The sequence below is a fragment of the Cupressus sempervirens genome, chromosome 9, assembly GCF_028749045.1.
Source record: "Cupressus sempervirens isolate cs-2001-9-10 chromosome 9, ASM2874904v1, whole genome shotgun sequence".
NCBI lineage: Eukaryota > Viridiplantae > Streptophyta > Pinopsida > Cupressales > Cupressaceae > Cupressus > Cupressus sempervirens.
Window position 1 is genome coordinate 247,695,698 of NC_143126.1, and position 14,874 is coordinate 247,710,571.

Consider the following 14,874-nt stretch of genomic DNA (forward strand, 5'->3'; position numbering starts at 1 on the left):
AGCAACATAATTTTATACACTTCCCACCCATGATTTTAAAATTTGAATTCAGCTCTTTGTTCAAAGAGCTATCCAATAGATGACTAGGTGTGGTTATTTGGAATTATTCATTTATACCTTACCAATATGATCAATGAAACTTTGTATTGTGTAGAAAAGAGTAACATGAAATCATAGGAATAATTCATTTTGAGTGAAGTTTCACCTAGAATATGTTCTATACTCTATTTATTAACAAGAAGCTCATGATTTTTTTAGGAAGAAGACAAATTTATTTCCACCTTGAGAATGATTGAATGTTTCAAGTCAGAAAATACTTCTTTGCTTATTTCCCAACTAATCTTTTACTTGATATATGAAATTTATCATGATTGGAAACATTTTTTGTGTCCCTTAAGAGATTCTAACTGTTAGCATGAATGTTGATGCTATGGGGGAGCATTGCAGAACATTGTTATGATGTATTTGTAACTATGTTTTTCATTGACGACAACATAGTATTAAGTTTGTAAAAGACCGACAGAGCAGTAAACTATGATTTATGTATTGAGAGCATTATATTACTTATCTGATGTTGCACAATTACCACCACATACTACATTGTTTATTTGCTACATGGGCAAGTGCATATAACCTGATTCGACAGTGCACGAAAGATATGATTGAATTACAAAGAACCCTATAGAAACAAAGTATCAGGAAAGCAGATTCTATTGAATGATCGCTATAGCTCATTACAACTATAATGAAGGGTTGCACAGTGAACTAGAGATAGTTTACTGACCATTGATTACGTCAAAGAGTGCCCATGTGTGAAACTCGCACATATGAAAGTTTGTGTATAATTGTGAGCTGACAACATTAATTAAATGTGTATTTCATTTAATTAATGTATGATAATGAAGTATGAAGCTGACTCAAGCATTTATTATTGAGCATGGTATAAAGGAAAGATTTTTTCCATGTTTTGCATATAGCGTGAAGAGAGAAGACTTGTGAATTACTAAGTAGTAGAGCAGAGGAACTTACCAATGCATATAAGTGAACCTGAGGGTTATTGTTACTCAGTACAGAGTTCTAGATCTGATTGCATGGTTTGAAGGAAAAGAAGTCTGGCATACTAGATAAAGGAAAAATTAAAGCTTGTTTCACATCTATTATTCTGAAAGGAATAGTACTGAGATCAATTGGACAGTGGGTTCATTGATATGATCCTGAAGTTGTTTGGATAGTGGGTTCAACTACCTTTCACAACTCCTAACAGAGTTGGCACAACTCTTAACATGGTTGGAATCTCCTAACAGGGACTCTTTGCACTAAATGTTGTAATAGACTCATAACAAGGTCCATCCTCTAACAAGGAATATTTATATTAGTACATCATCTTGTGGGCATCATTCCTAGTAGGGTTTTCCCTCTAATCAAGGGTTTCCCTAGTCAACATATCTGATGTAATTGTTGTGTGCATCTTTATGATTGATGTTTACTTTAATTGAATGGTTAAGTTATTTAAAGTGGACAAATGTTTAATTGTTGAATAACTAATTCACACCCCCCCCCCCGCCCAACCCTCTCTCAATTATCTTGGTGGACAATTATTTCTAACAATTGGTATCAGAGCCTTAGGTCCTTGAAGAAAAAGTTTAACAACTTTGGGAGATCCATGGCAAACATGTTCAGAAAGGAAAGTCCAAGATTTGATGGCACTAATTATAATAGCTCGAAGGATAAGATGAAGATTCGTCTTTTTTGCATGGGTCTAGGATATTGGCTTGTAACCAAGGCATCTAAGAATATTATGAAAGAAGACAATCTTGAAATTTGTACCGAGGAATAGAGAGAAGTATTTATGTGTAACATAAGGGCAAGAGAAGCAACATTGTTAGCTCTACCTAAAAGTGAGTATAGTTAGGTATTTACACATGCAAAAAGAATTAGATTACAAAATTTGCATGTGCATTCAAAGATGCTAGATTGATGGAAGATGAATCTGTAAGAAGTTATATTGGAAGAATATCTAAGATTGTTGCAACAATCATATCTCATGATGGAAAGAAATCTGATGATGACATAATATGGAAGATCTTGAAAAGTGTAACACAACCTTTCAAGACCGTAACATAGATGATTTTGCTGATGTTACCCTGCACTACAAATTTCACTAAGGAAACATTGCTTGGTAGATTGGAAGCTACAAAATTTGATTTGAAATAATCTGGAGAATTAGCAAAAGTTGAGACAACATTTAGTGAATTAAGCATTAAACCTGGTCTAGCAAGGAGCACAAAAGCACAAGGAGACATTGCTAGTAGCAACAAGTCTATTGAGGAAAAGATCTAGGGCGGAGTGGCTCTTCTTGTGGAAAGAGAAAAAGATGGTAAGAATATCTTAAAATGTTGGACATGTAATGAATATGACCATTATGCATCTAATTTTCCTAGAAGAGAAATGGAGTTTAAGGGAAGATTAAAATCTAAAAGACCTAGAAATTGCCTATATGCTAATGAAGAAGAAGAAGAAGAATCTGATCAAAACAAAATTGAAGATGAATTAGGATTCCTACCTATAAAGGAGGATGATCTTGACAAAGAGATTAGAGAAGAAAGTGCATTGATTTCACACATTGAAAGGAAATATTGGATCATTGACAGTGGTTGTTCACACCACATAACTGGTCATATGAGAAAATTTATCAAATTTAGAAGCCATGGTGGAGGAATTGTCAGAGTAGAGAACAATATAGCTTGTCACATTACAGGAATTGGATCTATCACAATTGATGGTAAAACAAATACTAATGGTGTTTATTTTTTTGATGGACTAAAACATTATTTGTTGATTGTTCAACAACTTATGGACAAGGGTTACCAATTATAGTTTCGTAATGACACATGTATCATCAAAGGCAAGGAAGTAAAATTGCTTTGCACTAGCAAAAATACTAGAGGTAATGTGTTTTACTTAAACACCACTGAAATTACATGTTTAGTAGCTAAAGTTGACAACAGTTGGTTATGGAATAGAAGATTTTGTCACATTAACTTTGATAACATTGTGAAATCCAGTAATACACTTGTTGTGAGAGATTTACCTAAGATCACTAAGCCCACTAACATTATGTGTATGGAATGTATCTTGGCTAAGTGGAAGAAAGTCTCATTTCCTAGCAAGCAATTTGGTACCACACAAAAGTTGGAATTGGTTCATATAGATCTGAGTGGTCTTGTGAGAACAAGAGGATTCTATGGGGAAAGGTATTTTTTATTTTTTGTTGATGATTTTACTAGAATAATGTGGGTAGCTTTTCTTAAAGAAAAATCAGAGGAATTTGAGAAATTTAGGATATTCAAGAACAAAGTAGAGAATGAATTTGGAGTTAAAATCAAGAGCTTAAGATTTGATAGAGGAGGAGAATTCACCTCTAGAGAATTTAATATATACTATGAAGAACATGGAATCAAGAGACAACTATCCTCACCCCATACACCTAACAAAAATGTGATTATTGAAAGAAAAAATAGATCAATTGCTGAAGTAGCAAGAGCTATGTTATTCGAGAATGATGTACCAAAAACCTTTTGGAGAGAGGCAGTCAATATAGTAGTATATATACTAAAAAAAGTATAGATTAGAAAAGGTATGGAGAAAACACCTTATGAGTTATGGTTTGGTCACTCACCATCAGTAAAATATTTGAGGATATTTGGAAGAAAATGCTACATCAAAAGAGATGATAATATCAGTAAGTTTCATCCAAGGAGAGATGAAGATATGTTTCTTAGCTATTCATTAGAAATTAAAGTTTACAAATGTTTCAACTATAGAACAAAAACTATAGTAGAGTGCAAAAATATAAAAATAGATGAAAAGTTTCGCTCTAAGGAAAAGATGATGGATTATAACTCTGATGGAGATAATTATTTTGGGATAACCAATAGGTGCAATGAACTATTTCTCAAGATTAACAATGCCTTGAAGAATAATGTGCAAATAGAAGAAGTAAGAGAAGAATAGAGCATAGTATCTGAAATAAGAATTGAAGCAACAACTCCTACCTCAAACAAGAATGTAATGAGAAATAATCCTACTGATCAGATAATAGGAAGTAAAGAAAAATGAGTAATGACAAGAAGTAGAATCAATGAAGAATTATGCCTAATATCTCAAGTAGAACCAAAGAGCGCTGATGAAGCATTCAAGGATGATCATTTGATAAAAGCAATGGAAGAAGAACTTCAACAAATAATAAAGAATGACACATGGGAACTAGTCCCTAGACCTAAGCACAAAAATATGATTGGTACAAAATGAGTATTTAGAAATAAAATGAATGAACAAGGAGAAGTAATAGGAAACAAAGCAAGGCTAGTATGCAAAGGCTACTCTTAGCAAGAAGGAATTGACTATGAGAAAACATATGCACCTGTAGCAAGAATGGAAGCAATTAGAATAATCTTGGCATATGCAGCAAATAAAAATTTCAAAGTATATCAAATGGATGTTAAGTTAGCATTCCTAAATGGAGAACTTGAAGAAGAAGTCTATATTGATTACCCAGAGGATTTCCTTTGACAAAAGAGAAGGATATTGTTTGCAGATTAAAGAAAGCCTTGTATGGATTAAAACAAGCACCTAGAACCTGGTATGCAAGGCTAGATAAACACTTAGCAAAGTTTGGATTTGCTAAAGGAACAACAGATAGTAACTTATATTTGCAAGAAATAGAAGATGGTTTGCTAATAATTATTGTATTTGTTGATGATGTCATTTTTGGAGGAAATGATGAAGCAAGTAACAAATTCTCAAAAGATATGAAGAATGAGTTTAAGATGAGCATGATAGGGGAAATGAAATTTTTCTTAGGATTGTGAATTTTTCAAAACAAAGAAGGAATATTTATTTCTCAAACCAAGTATTTGAGAGATTTTATGAAAAGGTTTGGACTTGAAAATTGTAAACCTCTTGGAACTCCTATGCTAACTAGTTACAAGTTATCAAGCAAGGATGAAACACCTATTGTTGAACAAAAGAAGTACAAGTCTATGATTAGAGAATTGCAGTATACAACTCATAGTAGACCTCATATAGAAAATTTGGTTGGAATTGTGGCAAGATTTTAGGTTGATCCTAAAGAATATCACTCTACGGTAGTAAAAAGGATATTCAAATATCTGAAAGGGATATCTAGTTATGGCATCTGGTATGATAGAAGTAATGACTTTACTCTTTGCATTTATACTGATGTTGATTGGGATGGAGATACCGATGATAGAAAAATGACTAGTGGGGGAGTATTCTTTCTTGGTGGAAGATTGGTTTCTTGGCTCAACAAGAAGCAAGATTGCACCTCACAAAGCATTGAAGAGGTAGAACATGTTGCAGTAGTGAACAACTGCAATCAATTCATATGGATGAAGAAGATGATGAAGGATATTGGAATTACATTCAAAGAACCTATTATCATTTACTATGATAATACAAACATAGTTAACATGTCTAAGAATCTTGTTTTGCATTCTAAGACTAAGCACATTTCTATAAAGTATCACGTGTTGAAAGAGAAAGTTGCAGAGAAAGAAATCAGACTGGAGTACATTAAATCTAAGTAACAAATTACAGACATTTTCACAAAGGCCTTACCAAAGAATAAGTTTGAGTACTTAAGAGGTATTCTTGGGGTTATGCCCATACTTATTTTAGAATAAATGATGTAAAAGTGCATCAGTGCATGGTACATAGCATCATTATTAAACTAGATTGAATGTTGATGCTTCCTCTATAGGGGAGTGTCTATGGTGAACAGAGTTAGAAAAGTAGTCTTGATAATTGATATACAATAGTGTCTTTAGACACTTGAGTTATTTATGGATTTATATACAAAATTGTAAAGCACCAAAATGGCTTGTGGTCGTGCTAATTAAATATTAAAGAAAATTGAACAATTTGTATACTATCTTTGACATTGATGTTAATGGGGGAGAAGTATGGCATGAAAAACATAAACATTGTACTTTTTGGTATTCTTGGAACTAGATTTTTTTCATCTATGTTGCCAGCAATGCCAAAGGGGGGTATTGTTAGCATGAATGTTGATTCTATGGAGGACTATTGCAGAACATTGTTATGATGTATTTATAAATGTGTTTGTCATTGATAAATGTGTTTGTAAAAGAATGATAGAGTAGTAGACTATGATTTCTATATTGAGAACATTATATTACTTTTTTTTGTTGTTCAGTTACCAACACATACTACATTGTGTATTTGCTACATGGGCAAGTGTACAGAACCTGAATCGACAGTGTATGGAAGATATGATTGAATTATAGAGAACCCTTTAGAAAAAGATTATCAGGAAAGTAGTTTCTATTGCATGATTACTATAGCTTGTTAAAACTACAATGAAAGGTTGCATAGTGAACTGGAGATAGTTTACTAACCGTTGATAACATCAAAGAGTGTGCATGTATGGAAGCCACACATGTAAAAGTTTGTGTATAACTTTGAGCCGATAGCATAAATTAAATGTGTATTTCATTAAGTAATGTATGATAATGAAATATGAAGTCAGCTCAAGGATTTATTATTGAGCATGGTAAGAAGGAAAGATTTTTTCCATTTTTTACATATAGCATGAAGAGAGAAGACTTATGAATTACTAAATAGCAGAGCAAAGCAGCTTACTAATGTGTGTAAGTGACCTTAAGGGTTATTGTTACTGAGTACAAAGTTCTAGATCTAATTGCATGGTTTGAAGGAGAAGAAATCTAACATACTAGATAGAGGAAGAAGTAAAGCTTGTTTTACATCTATTATTATGAAAGGAATAGTACCGAGATCAGTGGAATAGTGGGTTCATTCATTTTATCCCAAAGCTATTTGGACAGTGGGGTTAGCTCCTTAGCACAACTCCTAATAGGGTTGGAATCTCCTAATAGGGATTCAAAGTCTCCTGACAGGGAATCTTTGTACTAAATGTTGTAATAGACTCCTAACAGGTTCCATCCTCTAATAATGAATATTTATATTAGTACATCATCTTATGGGCATCATTCCCACTGGGGTTTTCCCTATGATCAAGGGTTTCCCTAGTCAAAATATCTGGTATAATTGTTATGTGCATCTTTATGATTTTAGTTTACTTTAATTGAATGGTTAAGTTGCTTAAAGTGGACAAATATTTAAATGTTGAATAACTGATTCACACCCACCCCCCCTCGTTCTCAGTTATCTTGGTGGACTATTATTTCTAACATTAACATCTAAGGTTAATTTTTGATCGATACAAGTTTTTGTGCTAAATAAATTTTGAGAGAATTATTTATGAATAAATTTCTAAGATATCTTGTATTAGATAGAAAGAACCCCAATTTTGCATTTAAAATTAGACATGGGTGTCAATTTCAGAGATTGTAATATGATAGAAAGATAAATGTGGATTGTTTAAATGAAGGAGAAGGAAATGAGTGAAATAGCTCATATTGGGATGATGAGAAAAAGGCCATGTAACAAAGGAGCTTTATAATCAAGTTGTTGTGTATTAAACAACAACCTGGGTAATGGTAGCTAGTAACATTAGATAGGTTATTGTTCCCTCTAATTATTTTCTCATTTCCTTTATGGTTGACCTATTGGTGGTTAAAAGAAACTTGTATTTAAAATTTGATAGAAAATATTTCCCCAAAATCCTAATGTTCCCCAACCTTGTTGATCTAAGGCTAAAATAAAGCTGGAATATCAAAAAAAAATTGAAGATATCAACTGGCAAAAGATCAAGTGAAGGAAAACATGCTACTAGATTTCACTCAACAAAGAAGGATTAAAAAGTAATATGGATGAATGTTTCAAAGGAATGGTAAAAGAAACTTGTCTTTAAAATCAAAGAATAGTGGCAAGTGAAGATTGATGGATCAACTATGTATAGGGTAGCAAAGAAACATTCTTTCTTTAAGCTATCTTATGCTTTGTCACTTCAATCTTCAAACTTTGTGGAACTTTTTGTACCTAAAAATTGAGTATGGTCTATAGAATAAATTGATCATCTTACATGTTTCTCCTAGATATTTCTACAATTGGACTTAATTGATCAAATTTTCCTCTAAGGCTTTCTTCTTTGTGTCTCCTCACATTGTCATCACCACCATAAATATCCTTTAGATTGTTCCACATATCAAAAGCAATTTGGCAGTCCTTGATATCATCAAATTTCTCATAGCTAAGACTAGATGCAATATCTATCATAATGATGTTGTGGTTCTTTTTCTTAGCAATATCTCCAACAGATAATGTTCCAATAGGAGTTGTGTATTCTTCATCAATGTATTTGCATCCTGAATCACCAATGGAAGCTAGACGAAGTCTCATGAGACCCTACCATGCTACAAAGTTGTTTCTATTAAGCTTTCAAATTTCTCTCTTGTAAGACATCTTGATCATTATCTTAGGTCCTTAAAAACCTTTCCTACAAGCAACAAAAGCTCTAATACTAATTGTTGGAAATGTAGATTGTGTGAATCAATTACCACAAAAACAAATCCATAGATTCCCTAGATGTCTGATAAAACTAAGTACTACTGTCACTCGATAAACATACTAAAAAAATATTGTAACTCAGTAAGTGTAGTGTATGTTAACTTTAAAAATTCATAGTGATTAACATGCATGCATAAAATAAATAACTTGAAGACATGAGATACCAAATTTAACATTGAAACCCAATATGGGAAAGACCACCAATGCAACTAGTTACCATTTTTCACTATTAGGTGTGACCTTGTTAGAGGTTTTAATCACCCTATTTGGAGTGGCCTTGCAAGAGGGCTTTAGAAAAATTCAAAGGAACTGTCACCTTGTTAGAGTATTTACAAATGGCTATCAAACCAACTCTATTAAGAGATTTATGAATCACTGCTACAATGGTGAGAAAGTAACAATGAAATGACCTGAATGAGATGGAACTAAATTGTTGATATAGATCTCTATTCTACTTCACTAGATCTGTTAGAGTAAATAATTAATTACTAATTATTTATTCTATTTACTTAAGCTTACTTAGGTAAATTCATTTATTTAATATTTTATATTTAATGCATGTAGTGGTTAGTTATTGAAAACACGGGAGTTTGTTCCCTTCTAGCATGTCCCATCTTTTTGTGGATATGTGATGAGTTGTCATCCTTATTTTCTACCACCTTCTAGCTTGTTATACAAGCTTCCATGAGCTCTTTATAAGCAGGCTCTCTCTTTGTATTTTTAACATCATAAGGCATTATGCATATTGTAAATACATTTCTCATTGTGTTTGCACATATTTTCTCTCATGTTCGTTTAGGGTTTTTCCCTTACTCCATGCTCTTCCTCTTTTTGGCTTCTCTTTGACAGGTTCTCACATGCAGGTGATCTTGGGCATCTTTGGAGTTGGCTTTCCTCATCTCCAACATGGTATCAGAGCCTTCCTGGTGTAGCTTCGTTGAATAATTTTTGAAGTCGTTTGCAGTACTTTGGGACTAAACAAACATCACCACTGGATCAGCAATTTTTCGAAGCACTTTGGGACTACACAGACATCACCACTAGATCTGGAAGGCCGTTTGTAGTCAGGATTCATATAAAGCTTGTCAATTTTCGAGACAGAGCTCCAAGAGGCAAAAAAAATTTCATTGCAGGGTACCGTATGGCTGTACGGATGACTCGGCATTTAAAAAAATTTAAAAAATTATTGCAGAGCGCACCACTGTGGCACTGCCTAGCGGCCATCATGGGGCCACCTACACTCCACCCGTGGCTCCCCAGTTACCAACAGTGACCCTCGCTCCAGCACCGCTCCTTCTCGGCGCCGCTCCACTGGCTGTTCTGCCACCGCCGCCATTGCTCAGCCCTGGTTCTGTCTCCCTTCTGCTCCGCTTGACAAGTGTCTGCCGCCTAGTCCATGTTAGCAAAAATTGGCAGTTGTTCGGCAATTTTTTGCATTGTCAATAGCTCAGCCCACTCGATCAGTGCTAGTCAATAGGTACGTCAGCCCCTAAGCAGGCAGTCCACATGAGACATGTGGCAGGAGTGCCACGTGGACCCTGCCACGTCAGCATTTTTGCCATGTGGCACTCTTTTTTTTCCATGATGGGCCAGAGGCCGTCAATTTTAATGGTGCTATTTGATGACATCAGCATGATGTCATCGACATCCAAGACCTTGCATGCACCTCTCCAAGTTCTTTTTTGAACCTATGTAGTGCCTGCCCCTAGTTCGCATTTTGTTAACATTGTTGAACCTTTTTGGAGCTAGTTTTATGTTGATGGTTAGCAGCGTTGTTATGAGATTAACAAATATTGTGCTATGGATTCAGTTTATTATGTGATGATATCACTTAGACTTTATATTTCATGTATGCATGATGATCATTACATTGCTTTTAGTTATTAATGATGATTAGTAAGATGATTTATTATCATATGTGTTTTATTATGGATACTTACCCCATACTTGCATGTGTATGGTGTGTGTGCTTGCTTTGCGTGTTTGCTTTTGTATGGCGTGTCTGATGTGGTTAAGGAAAGGAGTCGTAGTCACCTGTTAGTCGAGATCTACACGATGCACTACTTCCTACCATTGCCTGTTTAGCTTTGTATATATTGTGCTTGTACATGCATGGTTTTCTATGCAGGTTGCAGGTACCGGGTATCGACTTCCCTGAATTTCCAGGATGAGCGTACCCTATCACACTATCTCAATGATAAGAGAGGGGAGATAAATTCTCAAGTCCAAATCCCTACCCTTTAAGCCATTTGTTCTAATTGGAAAATTAGGACAAGTATCCGAGTTGAGTACCTTCCGAGTATGTTGGATGACGTAATTCGTGATTTAATCCTTGGTTTGATTTTGTATGTATTTTGGCTATGATAGGTTTTCCTATTTTCACCTTGAGAGTCTTTGATGTATTTTCTATTAATTAAGCCTAATTAAAAGATTTAATTAATGGTTTAATTAAATAGGAAAATTAATATGGTATTTTAATATTTATTTTATTTAATTAATTGAAAAATTAATTAAATAAAATAATTATAATTTGAAAATAAAAGTTTAAAGTTTAAATTTGGAATGTGACAATATTTATTTTAATAATAATATATTTGGAGTTCATTTTTAAATAAATGAGTAAATAATATTATTATTAAAGCTAAATAATATTTTAGCAATTAAGTTTTGGTAAATGAAATTTAAAAGTGGAAGATATATTTAAATTATTAAAAGATTCTAGATCTCATGTGATTAAACTATAGATATATTAAGATTGAAAAGTGGAATTATTAAAGTTAGTGCATGAGATTTAATAAATAAATAAATGAAATTGGAAAGAGTAAATTAATTATTATATTAATTAATGTGCATTATTTTAATATTTTCTCACATAGGAGTTGGCAAATTCTCGAGAGTTGTCATGTAGACAACACTAGGAGTTTGCACTCTAAGTTTGCACTAGTTGTCTACACTTAGAAGTTAGCATTTTATTTGAGCACATGGTGTCTATAACCTTAAGACTTATCTAGAAGGTTGGATAAGGCACATGCTTGGTTGTCATGCTTATCTTCTAGTTGTTTCTAGAGACACTCTAGATGCATCTTAGAGGCCTTTAAATAGAGGCTCTCCTAGTGTGTTTGAACAAGCTTTATGGAAGCTACAAGTTGAATGGAAGCTACAAGCTACAAGCTTAAATGAAAGCTGAAGTAGAAGCTTAAAATGGAAGCTTCAAAGCTTACATGCATTGGAGAGGTTCTTATGCTCACATATTTCTACATACCTCTAGGCTTCTTCTAGCACTTCTAGTCACTTGGAGGATTCGAATTGACTTCGATCTTGGAGGAATTGCGAATGTTGAAGAAGGAAGGGATATTCTATGGACTTCCGAGGCAAGGAAAATTAGCATCAGTGTCCAGGTGCACTCGTGATAATCACATACTCTCTTTGCACTATTTCTCTTCCTGTCTTCATCATGTTTATTATATGTGTCTGAATACTCTTGTGATTGAATCTATAATTGAAATTTGGTAATTAGATATTTTATTTGGATGAGAAGAAAATATTAGAAAACCCTAGATCCAATTAAAGAGACATTAGATCTAAACGGGTTTGGGCTCGAATTAGAATTAAATTGAGAATAATGTTTTCAAATTTATAGTTAGACTTATTGGATGGATTAATGGATATGTTTAGAAAACAATTATTTAAAAAGGGGAAAAATTCTTGTGTAGAAAGGCCCTTTAGATCTAAGTATATATTTTCTTTTGTAAATCCGTAAATATATAAATATATATGTATATGTGTATTTTAAATACGATGATAGTTGATAAAAAATTTTGTATATATATATATATATATATATATAAATACATACATACATATACGTATATACATATATATATACATATATACATATATGTATATATTTGTGTAAATGAGAAGTTTTACTTATTAAATTTGAATTTTTCATTTGGTAAAAGTGTTTTAAAATGAAATGGAAATCGTTTACTAAAAACAATATTTTGCAAACAAACATATTAAAATAGGGGAGGGACGAATTTCGTACCCCCCCCTAAGCCTGCGATTTTAAGTCGTAGGTACGGTGTACCGCGATCAGCGGTGGCATCGAATGCATGCTCTGCGTGATCGCAGATTACCTGCGTCATCGCAGGGTACCTGCGATCAGCAGGCCACATTTATTGCAAGGTCGTCAGTGCATTGTATCGCCGTTTTTGACCGCGGCAACAACTTTAAAACCTGCTCATCATTTTATAATATGATATGTATGCGATTTTGTAACTCAATGGTGTATTCAAATTTGTAATATGTATATATTACATAGCTTTTATAATATGGGTTATTATATATATATGTATGTATGTATATATATGTATATATATGTATATATGTATTGGTAATGAGATATTGAATGTTATGCTAAAAAGGTTATATTGATTATTATTATCACAGTGGTGCTAAATATAGATTTTTAATAATAATCTATTGATTAAATTAGAATTAAGACACTAGTATTCATAGTAATGAATCTAGTATAATACAATTTTCATTAAGAAGACTAATAAGAATGTTCTAGATGAATTAATGGAGGATTTTAATAGAAACGATTGTAGATAGAACTGATGGAAAGAGATATATTTTAGAGATGGTAATTTTATAGTACGAGATGATTTTAAATTAAGTGACTCAAAATTTGTTGATATTAGACAATGGGTCAATGATACGTTTTGACCTTGTTATAACATAGCTATGATTTGAATTATTATATTATAAATTATTGATATGGGGTTTAAGGAATATAGTTGTGATAAGATTATTATTTATTAATGTTTGTTGGGTCTAACAAACTATTAATAAATAACGGTTTAAATAATAGTATAAACGGTTAATTCAATTAGAATTAATCTAGAAGAGATTATTTAACGATTGGAGTTTTGTAAAGACAATAGTTTTTGGAATTGAAGTATAATTGATTCTAATCAATTAATGAGTTGTCAATATAATTAAATGCGATAGAGATTTATCTAGGAAATGATTATCAGTATACGAAATCGTTAAGAAAGATGAATGTAGTTATTATGGATAAGATTTCCAAAATAACTTGTTAATATTAAAATATTAATATTTGTGTATTGGATTGAAGTTGACTTTGACGTACAAACTATTGTTAGTAAACTAATACTCATTGAGTTGATGGTTTGGTTGTGAAATTATTAATTAAATCATTTAATTAGAGTTAATTGGATTTAATACTTAATGGAGATTTAGTTACTATAAATCTTTTGACGAGATTGTAAATTATCTATATTGAGGTTGACAAGTCTTATGACTTGAATTATGATTTTAGATATTATATGGTTGTCAATGATGATAACGATTGAATTAAAGGCTTAAATTTTAATATTATTTAATTAAGAATTATTAGAATGATAATAGGTCATAGATGGTGTGCCCATGTTAATTGATGGATTAAATTGATCATTCTAATTAAGTTAAGATTTCTTATTCGAAGAATGATAATTGGTTCTCTTATAACTTAATGATTAATGATCCTTGATTTATGTGAAAGGTTGAAGTAACGATAAGGAGAGTTAATTAATTAGAATATGGATCATGGTTAAAATAGAGAACAATTTAATTAAGGTCAATGATGATCAGTATAGTGAATATTTATCCTTAAGTTATTCTTAGGATAATGCTATCGGGGAACAAATGGGTTGACTTGTAGGTCAAATGATGAAACTTAGACATTTGAAGTATACTTGAAAATGGAAACTGAAACCCCTACACTTGAAAATGAAAACTGAAGCTCTACACTTGATTCAACTATGTAAGATAGCAAACCAAAACATGTATTTGCATCGTGTATTCTAAATGCTTCTTATTTTGGGTTTTGGGTTGACTAGTGTTGACCAGTCCTAGGTTGTTACTAGAGGCTCGGGGGTTATGAGATGTGATGGCATGTTGATCTTTTTGGTCTCGATCTTTATAAGCCCAACCATGGTTATGTGATCGTATGCTCTATGAAATGTTTGTATTTGTTCATCAGTCTTCATGTGTGAAGCTGAGATGTATGTGTATGAGATACCTGAGCTAATCATTTTTGAAGTCATCGATCAGTTATCCTTGGATTACTTTCTAGTCACCATGATGGGACTGAAATGTGGCTTTACTCTTGATGATGTCATGATGTGACATGTTTGTCTCAACCATTTTGAAGTTTTCGATCAGTATGATTTTGAGATATTTGATCAGTATGATTTTGAGATATTTGATCAGTATGATTTTGAGATATTCTTGGTTGCTTGTTGAAGAACCGATGGATATGGTAATTATTTTGAG